This window comes from Nyctereutes procyonoides, unplaced genomic scaffold (assembly GCF_905146905.1).
Source record: "Nyctereutes procyonoides isolate TBG_1078 unplaced genomic scaffold, NYPRO_anot_genome, whole genome shotgun sequence".
NCBI lineage: Eukaryota > Metazoa > Chordata > Mammalia > Carnivora > Canidae > Nyctereutes > Nyctereutes procyonoides.
Window position 1 is genome coordinate 22,157,821 of NW_026575128.1, and position 10,778 is coordinate 22,168,598.

Consider the following 10,778-nt stretch of genomic DNA (forward strand, 5'->3'; position numbering starts at 1 on the left):
CATACGGAATCTATTTATAAGAGGCGCTTCCATGCTATTTTCTACTAGTTCCATCATCTCAAGATTGTTGTATTCCTTTGAATAAGGTTGGATATTTTTTTCTGGCATACAGATAAGTTATGGTGTCACTTGAATGTTTTCAAGACTTACTTTTTTAGGGGCACCTGGGTGGCTCAGTAAGTTAAGGGTCTGACTCATAATTTTGGGTCAGGTTGTAATCTCATGGTCCTGGGATCAAGCCCCCTGCTGGACTCCCCTCTCAGCAGGGAATCTAATTGTCTCCTTCTCCTTCTTCTCCTTCCCCTGCTCGTGCTGTCTCTCTCTAGTTAATAAATAAATTCTTCTTTTAAAAGAGAGTGACTTTTTAAAATTTGATATCTATTTATTTCTTTTCAGTAAACTCCATGCCTAGTGTGGAGCCCAATGCAGGGCTTGAACTCACAACTCTGAAATCAAGACTGGAGCTGAGATCAAGAGTTTGACACTTAACTGAGTGAGCTACCCAGCCACCTCAAAGACTTACTTTTAAGCTTTGCTAGGGTAGGTCCAGAGCAGTCAGTGGTCAAGGGCTAACTTAGGTCCAATACTAAGACGATATTCCTTAGAGGTTTCTGCACAATGCTGTATAAAATGAGGTCTTTCCATGGCTGGTGAAAACATGAACTATTCGCAGCCTTATTTGAGTTCCAGTAATTTTTCTTCCTTCCTTCTTAAGGTTGTTCTTCTGGTCTCAGACAGTTTTCCTCTCACAAAAGCACAGGTCAGTACTCAGCCAAAAACCTCAGGAGGATCCCTTGGCAGCTTACTTGCTTGCTGTCCGGCCTTTCTGCCTGTCACTCCTCCAGCCTTCTCCCCACACTATATTCCCTGGGGTACTCTAACCTACAAATTGTTGACATCTTAACATCCCCAAACTCAATCTCTGTCTCCACAATTAATTGGGACTACCTGGTTCTGTTTGGGTTCCCCCTCCTTGGGCTGTGGCCTGGAAATTAGCTCCAGGCCGTGAGCTGGTGCAGTCGTAGAGCCCACCTTGTTTGTTTGCCTTCTCCCGGGAATGTATCTCTTGCTGCTTCTTATCCAATGTCTGAAAACTGCTATTTCATGTTCTCTTGTCCAGATTTTTTAGTTAAAGTGAGAAGGTAAGTTTTGTCCCTTCATTCTTTCTGGTACAGAAACCTGTCAATGTAACCTTAATTTACATTTCTCTGATGCTAAGTTTTTGATCAAAGGACATGTATATTTTAAAATTATGAGCCATACTACTTGCACTCTCAAAAAAAGATGTTAAAAATTTATATTCTATCAAGAGTTCTGGAGACTGCCTATTTTCCTACACTGATGCCAATACCAATATTGCCGATCTTAAAACGCTGGATATAGATGGTAATCAGCATAGGAAACACAGATGCCTTTAAACATATGAAAATATGCTTAATCCTGGATAGAACATAGAAATCCAAAGCACAAAATTTGTGAAAAAAAATTTAGTAAAAATGGAGACCATGCAAAAAGAGAAAACATTAAACAATATGATATTAATCAGAGAAGATAATGCATTCATGAAATAAAAACAGGTTGCTAATTTTTAAATGAGATTTTCAGAGAACAACAAAAAAATGCTCGCATAAATTGAAGATGTGATCACAAAAGTTAACAAAAATGTAGAGGAGTGGAGGAAATTTCCCATATGTGGCATACTTACACATAAAAAAAGACAAATATCTGGGACATAAGAGAAAAGGGATTTTAAAAATTATGAAATGCAACCCAGGAAACCCAGTGCCTGAGCAGTAAAAGCTCCAGAAACAGAGAAACAAAGAGGATGAAATTATCAACAAAATAATTGAGGGACATTCCCCCAAACTGACATGCTGGATTGAAAGGATCCACTGAGTGCTCAGAACGGTGGATGAACATAAATCTAGATGATTATTGTGAAATTTCAAAACACTGGACCAAAGAAAAGATTCTGTAAGTTTTGAGAGGGAGGAAAGGTGGAGGCAGAGGAGGAAAGGAAGAAGAGGAGGAAGAGAGGAAGAAGTCCATATAATTCTGGACATCTCAGGAGCTACCCGAAAGGTTAGAAGACAGTGGAGAAATGACTTCCAATGATAACCAACCTAGAGTTCAGTAACTCAACCAAGCTATCAAACAAGCGTGAAAGTGAATATGGGCATTTTCAGACATTCAAGATCTCAAAAAAAAAAATCAATCTCCCACTAAGCCATTAGTAAGTAAAACTGATTAATGTGTTCCATCTAAATGAGGAAGTAAGCCAAGAAAGAGAAAAATACTGGATTTAGGAAAACAGGAGGTACAAGACAAAAGGGAATCAAATGGAATCTCCAGGGGAAACATGAAGGAAGAGCCCAAGATGGCAGTTATAGAACAAGTATTTAGAGCAATCAGAACAGTCTTACTCCAAAGACTGACACACTGAGGACTACGACCACTAGCAAGATCCTCTTGCCTTTTGCCAACCTTACAATCTGAGGACTGAATGCCCAAACAAAGCCTGGCCCGGTTTCTCATATGCACTCGGCTTATAAGAACCATGTGCTAATGCTTCTCTTCTCCACTCCACTCCTGGACTCTTGAATCAGTTGAGAATATTCATTTCTTTCTAGAGAAATGTTTTGTTTTGATCTAGTCCTGAAAGTATGAGGTAGACCATGGTATGCTTAAAATGGAAAATAGAGTGCAGTCCCTTCCTTTCATCCTATTCCTAGGACCAGATGTCCATTATCAGGCCTGCCTATACTCTCTGCCTATACTCCTGCTTCCCAAGGACTTACCTCCTAACTCTGCATCCTGATTTCCCCAAGAGGGGCTTCTAAAAACTTGGGAAAGCTGAGGCCAAGCTACAACCCAGGGGCCCTGCAAGACATGTGTTCTGTTTCATCTAAGAGTGGCCATATTGCCTTTTCCTTAGGTTTGTGCTTACTAGTGAGTTTTTTCAAAACGAAAGCGTGTATTGTTGAAGGATACATGCATGGGTGATAAAGCTATAAAGAGAAACACCATCTGAGTATAAAATGAACATAACAGTTCCTCTAGAAGGGTGAAAAGGAGGAACCTAGAGTTGTTTCTAAAGTGTTGGCAATGTTTTGATCTAGTTAGTGTATTTATAACTCTTCATTTCATAATTTTTCTTTAAAATACATATATGCATCTTAGACACTCTTGTATGTGTGTGATACACTTCACAATAAGAAAACGCATAGCAACATAATAATGTTCATAACTGGAAAAGTAGGCCATAAAATTGAATGCATGCTATGATTACAACTATGTGCATTTTATGACCAGGGGAAAGAATGGAAGGCAGTTATACCCAAATGAGACCAGTAAATTATGGTTGAAAGATCATGTGTGATTTTCTCAAAAACCCAACAGTTTTCAAAGGATTTCAAATGCATTTTTCCATTTAATCCTCACCATTCTGTGAGGCAAAGATGTTCATAATCCTCATATTACAAAAGGACAAGCAGAGACTTACATAGCTTAACAAACGTGTCCATAATCTCACAGCCAAGGAACAGTTGGACTTGAGACTCAAGCTTCAGGAGACTGTATTGCCATACTACCTCTCCATGCCACTCATTCCTCTCACCTGGGTCAGGTAACAACCTTACAAAGCCTCAGCATCGTCATCCTTAAAGTAATAATGATGATGATGGGGCTTTATTATAAGAGTTGTCAGGATTAAATAAAGTATGTAAAGCACATATATACAACCTAACACATTGTAAATACTTGATCATGGACATAGACTCCTTTCCAATTCAACCGTACATCTCAGAGTATGTAACACTTCCCCAGGGAAACTTTCCCCAGCTGCCTTCACCGGGCCGGGCCCAATCCAGGTTCTCCTACTCTGTTCCCACAGCATCACATGTATACATAAACCTCCATCATTTCTCTTTAAAAAGAGAGAGAGAGAGAGATTTTATTTATTTGAGAGAGAGAGAGAGAGAGAGAGAGAGAGAGAGATAATGCACAAGCAGGGTGAGTGGCAGGCAGAGAGAGAGTCCAACGTGGGGCTCAATCCCAGGACCCTGGAATCAGGACCTGAGCTGAAGGCAGATGCTTAACCAACAGAGCCACCCAGGCACCCCGTGGGCTATACTTTTTTAATGTCTTTCTGTTAGAGATTTAGAGTTCAATTTGCAAAGTTACCATGACTTACACAACTGGCCCACAAAATGGGAATGGGATGGGAATGAGAGTGAAGATTATAAAACGAAGTGTAAGAAAGAAATCACCAGGGATTCAATGAGAATAATCCAATGTCTACTTATTAAATATATTTGGCATTTTCCATGGAATGTATTTTCCACGATAAAAATTTCAAATTAAAAATGTCACTAGTGACCTTGAAGGAAGCCATTTCAGATAAATCCTGTGGGGAGAAGACATATGGCAAACGGCCAGGGAATACATGGGTGATGAGACATGAAGACAATGAACACAGCTTGACTCAAGAATTTTGGCCATAGTTCATTGGAGGATCAGGTTGAGAAAATGATGATAAGAAAGAGATAAATACATAGATTACACAGAAATAAACATGGCTTGGTTATAAGGGAAATCTAAAAACATTTGTAGGTCTAAAGGAAGAAGCCAGTGGATGCAGAAAGATTAAAAAGTAAAAGAGAAGAGACAGAAGATTAAAATCCCAGATAGGAGGAAAGCAGAGGCAGCAGGGGAAGATGGCAGTGGCCGATCCACAGTGGGCCTGGATGTGGAGCAGCTGCGCAGCGAGCAACTACCCAAGAAGGACATTATCAGGGTTCTACAGGACCACAGTCCAGATTCGTTTCTTACAGAACATAAGTTATTAGGAAACATTAAAAATGTGGCCAAGACAGCTAACAAGGACCATTGGCTTACAGCCCACAACCATCTTTTTGAAAGTAAATGTTTCAAAGGTACTGAAAGTATTAAGTAAAGGGTCTGAGCAGGTGAAAAATCTGAAGCTTAATGAAGATAAACCCAAAGAAACCAACTGTGAAGAGACTCCGGATGAGGGTCCACCAAAATATACAAAATATGTCCTTAAAAAAGGAGATAAAACCAACTTTCCTGAAAAGGGAGATGTTGTTCACTGCTGGCATACAGGAGCACTACAGGATGGGGCTGTTTTTGATACTAATATTCAAACCTAGTTCAAAGAAGAAGAAAAATGCCAAGCCTTTAAGGTTGGAATAGGCAAAGTTATGAGAGGATGGGTAAAGCACTCTTAACTATGAGTAAAGGAGAAAAGGCTCGATTAGAGATTGAACCAGAATGGGTTTATGGAAAGAAAGGACAGCCTGACACCAAAATTCCACCAAACGCAAAACTCATCTTTAAAAAAAATTTTTTTATTTATTTATGATAGTCACACACACAGAGAGAGAGAGAGAGAGAGAGAGGCAGAGACATAGGCAGAGGGAGAAGCAGGCTCCATGCACCAGGAGCCTGACATGGGATTCGATCCCGGGTCTCCAGGATCGTGCCCTGGGCCAAAGGCAGGCGCTAAACCTCTGCGCCACCCAGGGATCCCTCAAAACTCATTTTTGAAGTGGAATTAGTGGATATTGATTGAAATAGCAATGCTTCAGATATAAAGACATCAGCAACAATAAGACATGGCCTTGAAGAAACTTCTGTAACTAGAGCTGGTTACTATTGTAAGGGAAGAGTCAACTGGAAAATTCAAGAACTCAGATATTGTTTACCCAATCCCCAACTTTTAATATATGTAATCCACCATAATTCCCTAAAGTTTGAAATGTTTTACTACAGCTGTGTAAAATATTAGTTAAGGTGAAATGACTTTCCTTTTACCTCGTGTTGTAAACTAAAAGGCTCAATAAGAATGTATTCAGTGTCTTGAAAAAAATAAAATCCCAGATAGCAGGCATGGGCCCTAAGAAAAGAGATGATTCAGCCATCAATAGGAGGGCAAAAATCCCATGTCAGATGGAGAAAAATCTACAGCTCTCCTGCCAGCCTGGGCCCCACCTGTTTCAGAAAGACAGCGGCCATTACCACTATGGCCACCATGGAGCATTTGATGTAAGGCCTGACACAGAAGGGCACAGGCTACCAACAAAAAGGAGGGAAAAAATAGGGGAAAAATGAGTGAAGAAACCCACGGACTGCAGGCAGACAGCTACTCTGAGCAAAAAATCTGATACTGAAAAGAATTTGACATCGGAGTGAATCGTATCATTCACCCACAGGCCTGCTGCCCCCTCCCCTCCAAATGCCCTCAGATTCCAGCCAAGAGCCTGCACACAGCCTCGGGTCTCTAGTTCAGGAAAGAGAATGGCCCAGGTTGGAATTCACAATCTACGAGTTCATTTGGGCTCCGCCTGAGGTAAAGGTCAAGGGGTGGAAGGGAGCTGTGTCCATGTCCCAGAAGTTCCAAGCCCCGGATTCAACAGGCCCTGAATCCCAAGGGTCAGTCCCAACCTCAGCCAACATTTTTGGTGTGCAATGGCAGCAGCCTGCTTGCACAGCCACTCACTAACAGAACCCATGTTATTATCCGACATCAAATTTAATGATGCAGGAATTTTGGCTCCACATTTCTCTGTAACCCAATCTCCTTAAATTGGCCCATGGTGGGAGAAAAGTACTCCAAAATAATCACCATAAGAACAAAATTATTTCAACGAGATGAATAATCCCTCTCCTCCACGCAAAGCAAAGAAAAATGTCCCACCTTTTCCCCAACATCCATTCAAAAAGGTACCTGAACCAGCAGTCCTTGGTGAGCCAACAGGAACTTCCACTTGCTTAGAAACTAGAATTCCACTAGAACAAGTCACTTTCTACCCAATGGCAGCGGAGGAGCTGCGAACTACTTGCTGCACTGTTTAGTTGCTTTAATAGGGCATCGTTAACATTCCCTCTTCGTCCCCCCTGGAGAGGCGAAGGCAGGGAAATGGTCCACCAGGTGTGAGTACAGACTCTCTAATGAGCGCCACTGTAACCAGGGTTTCTGCTCACGGATGTGCTAAGTCAGGCGCGTGCATCAGTAGTGAAACAACAGTGGTGAGTGTTTTGGATCTGCCTCCTGTGCTGAATCCATATTCTGGTTCTAATTACAGCTACAAAGATTTTCTATATAAAATTTCACATTTCTAAAAAATAAAAAATAAAAAATAAATAAATAAAAGTTCACATTTCTAACTTTGCATCCATCTGGTACTGACGCTTCCTTGGAGTCACAGTCCTCAAGGCAATAGTCACTCCTGGGCGTGTGTGTGTGTGTGTGTGTGTGTGTGTGTGTCTTCCTGGGACAAGACCCATTTGACCTCACTGGGCGTTCTCAGTGACAACACCTGAGAACTACTCTCAGACAACAGCCTGCCCAGGGTGGGCTCAATTTGTCTTTCCCACGGGTCATCTGTCCCGGGGAGGTGGCCTGGTGAGGTGAATCCTAACTGAAGGCCTGTATGCGTGGGCAACCTGGATGCCCGTGCCAAGCCCCATTCTGCTCGCTGCATGCAGGTGCACCGTACAGAACTGGAGAAGGTCCCACCAGCCGACCCGGAACATGCCACATCACTGGCATTGGAGGACTCTTCCGATTCTTGGAGAAGAACCATCGTAGAGTCAGGCACCTACCATGTGCAAGCTGCAGCTGCCACCACGCTGAAGACTGTGGCTTCCATGGTAGCTTCACCACCTGCATAAACCTGGGTGTGTTTCTGCTCCCATCTTCTTGTCCTTCCTCTGCCTGCACTGGCCTTGTCCTCATCCGCAGACTTCATTCCTAACTACCTCCGGCTCATTCACTCGTCCAGCAAGTGCAGGTGCAGGCCATGCTGCCGGCCCACTGCAGGCACACCAAGACCCTGGAGGAAGACAGCAGTTTGATTTTGAAAGAGAACGACCCATTGCAATGCTGCAAACCTTGATTGCTGAAATCCAGCACTCAGAGGGAACCTGTGCATGGAGTCGTGATACTTAATGCACAGAGCAGAATGTGAGTGGTGGCAAAAGTGACGAAGTAACGACGCAAATGACAAATGCTGGGAAGTGGAAGGGAGGGGATATTTCTGAGGAGAAGGCCTGGGGGATCAAGAGATACTTCCTAGAGTTCATGGAAGAATAAGTAAAGGTATAAACATTGGCGCCAGCAGAGCAATTGTAGTTGACATTACTGGTTCCAGTCTCCTGGTTCCTGTAGGAGACATTACTGGTTCCAGTCCCCTGGTTCCTGTAGTAGACATTACTGGTTCCAGTCCCCTGGTTCCTGTAGGAGACATTACTGGTTCCAGTCTCCTGGTTCCTGTAGGAGACATTACTGGTTCCAGTTTCCTGGTTCCTGTAGGAGACATTACTGGTTCCTGCCTGCTTATCACCTCCCCGCTCATCGCCCGCTTCCCTCTGCCTTTTGCTTGTTTGCAGAGCCCCGATTCTATCCAGAGCCCAGATTGTCTTCATCTGTCGAACGTTCTCCTTTGGAATCAGGTGCTGAGGAATGACTGGGGTAAATCAGGATTCATCTAAATCGTGGTAACTCCACATTCCTTGTCACTCCTGGGGTGTGGGAACGTGGCTGGCTCTTGCCAGAGACACAAGGGGAAATCTGCGCTGGCCTGCTGGCAGGCATTAGGGGGGGAGAAGTAGCCAGCCTCTCCTACGCCTTGAGACATTATCCGAATTAATTAACCTTATACTGTTCTCCCATCTTGGAGCATCTTATTGTGGGAAAAGACATTTTCCTCACTGCTTAAATATTTGGAATTGACTTTTTTTCTTACTAGAAGTGAAAACAACCTAACATACAATAGCTCATGGAGGAAACTAAAATGATGGTTTGATGTAACTGAGTGGGAGGCAAAAAGAAGGAAGGAGGAAAGAGAAGTAAATTCCCACGTGTGCTAGTGGAAGGTCAAGGTCAATGTATTTTATATGTGATTATATATATACATTTTAAATTTAATTTTTGAAAAGGATTTTATTTATTTATTTGGCAGAGAGAGAGCGAGCACAAGGAGGGAGGAGGGTCAGAGGGGAAGCAGACACCCCCCACCCCCCACCCCACCCCTGCCACTGAGCAGGGAGCCTGTTGCGGGACTCCATCCGAGGACCCTGGGATCATGACCTGAGCTGAAGGCAGATGCTTAACCAACTAAGCTCCCCAGGTGTCCTGATTTTATATATTTAGAGAGATGGAGGTAGTCATCAGAAGAAATGAGTTAAAAATGGGACTGGAGTTGAGGAGGGGAGGGATAAGTAAACGTTCCTTTCCTTTATAAGCCCTTTTGCACTATTGTATTTTGAAGCCATGTGCACATGTTATTTTTGATAAAAGCTTTAAAATTTACATAAAGGCGAAGATGGATTCAAAACTAGAAATTAATTTCCTCTTCTGGAGCCACTAGAGAGAAAAATAAGGTTCTTTTCAGACACCAATCGGCAAGATAACGGAAGCACTTTCCACCCAGGAGTTGTTCCAGGGCCCCAGGGCTCTTCCTTGTGGATCAGGGCTAGAGTTGTCCCTCCTCCCTCCCCTCCTCCCTCGGGCCAGATGTGGCTTAGGCTTTGGCAGTGCAAGCCTTTGAAACAGAGGCGACCAGGGAGCTGGAAGGCCAAGAAAGGGAAAATCACCCAGCTGCAGTGCCCCCGGTTCTCCTCTCCCTCCAGATGATGCAAATGGCACAGACTCTCAGATGGCACCGGGTCCTTAACACAGTAGCAGCCAGAGGAGTGGGACAGCTAAGCGCGCTGAATATCTCCCACCGCAGCATCGTACCGATTTTCTCCAGGCTGATTTTTACTCTTCGAAGATACAAGAGAAAATTGCCTTGGTTATCTTGACAGCCTCCTCGGGGATGTGAACAAAGATCACTCTTCAAACTGCATCTCCCACACCCACCCCGTGACACTGTTGACTAAAAGGGACTAATGACCCAACTTGAGCCACCAGCATAGTTTTGTATCCGCTAAAGACATCCCTCTTCAACGAATCCCAAAGCTCCCAAAACTGCAATTTTGTTCCCGGGGGATCAGAGTTACTGATACAAGTTCTAGGAAGAAGACAATCCCATAACTTCCGGAGTCCAGGAGAAGGAAACGTTGTTTTTCGACCTTATTCACTTGATGTCCCATTGAACTCAGGGTCACTAGGCCGTTTCTCTTAAGCTGTTTTCCAGTAATGTGAGCCATACGTGTAGGTTTAAAGTCAGCTAAAACAAGTCCTAACTTGACTCTAGTAAAGTTTTCTAGAAACGAACCTATTACTATATCAAATATGCACTGACCTTGACATGTATATTTCTAGGAATATATCCTACAGAAATAAAACATACAGGGGGGCACCTGGCTGACTGGATCAGTAGAGCTTTCGACTCTTGATCTCAGGGTTGTGAGTTTAAGCCCCATGTTGGGTGTGGAGCCTACTTAAGAAAAAAAGAAAAAAAAGAAAAGATAGAAAACATACAAGGTTGTACACCATAGCATCATTTGTTATGGCAAAATAAAATAAGATTTTAAAACCCCACTAAGAGTCAAACAGCTGGAGATTGAAATAATAATGACATATCCATTCTGCAGAGTATTAGTTATTAAAACAAAAAATAAAAACTATAGAACTTCATGAATTTTCATAGAAAAACATCTATGATACATTGCTACATGAAAAAAGCAAGTTACAGAAATACGTGCACACCACATAATTCCATTTTTACAGAAAAGCGTGTGGGTGTGTTTTCATGTAACTAGCGAAAGAAATGAAAAGGTACACATCAAACTGTTCATGGTGTGATCAT

The 10,778-nt window shown here is 42.8% G+C and overlaps 1 pseudogene; it reads left to right on the plus strand.

The window, feature by feature from the left end:
• Positions 1 to 4,715: 4,715 nt before the first annotated feature.
• LOC129520432 (peptidyl-prolyl cis-trans isomerase FKBP3-like) lies at positions 4,716 to 5,593 on the plus strand (annotated as a pseudogene).
• Positions 5,594 to 10,778: the final 5,185 nt, after the last annotated feature.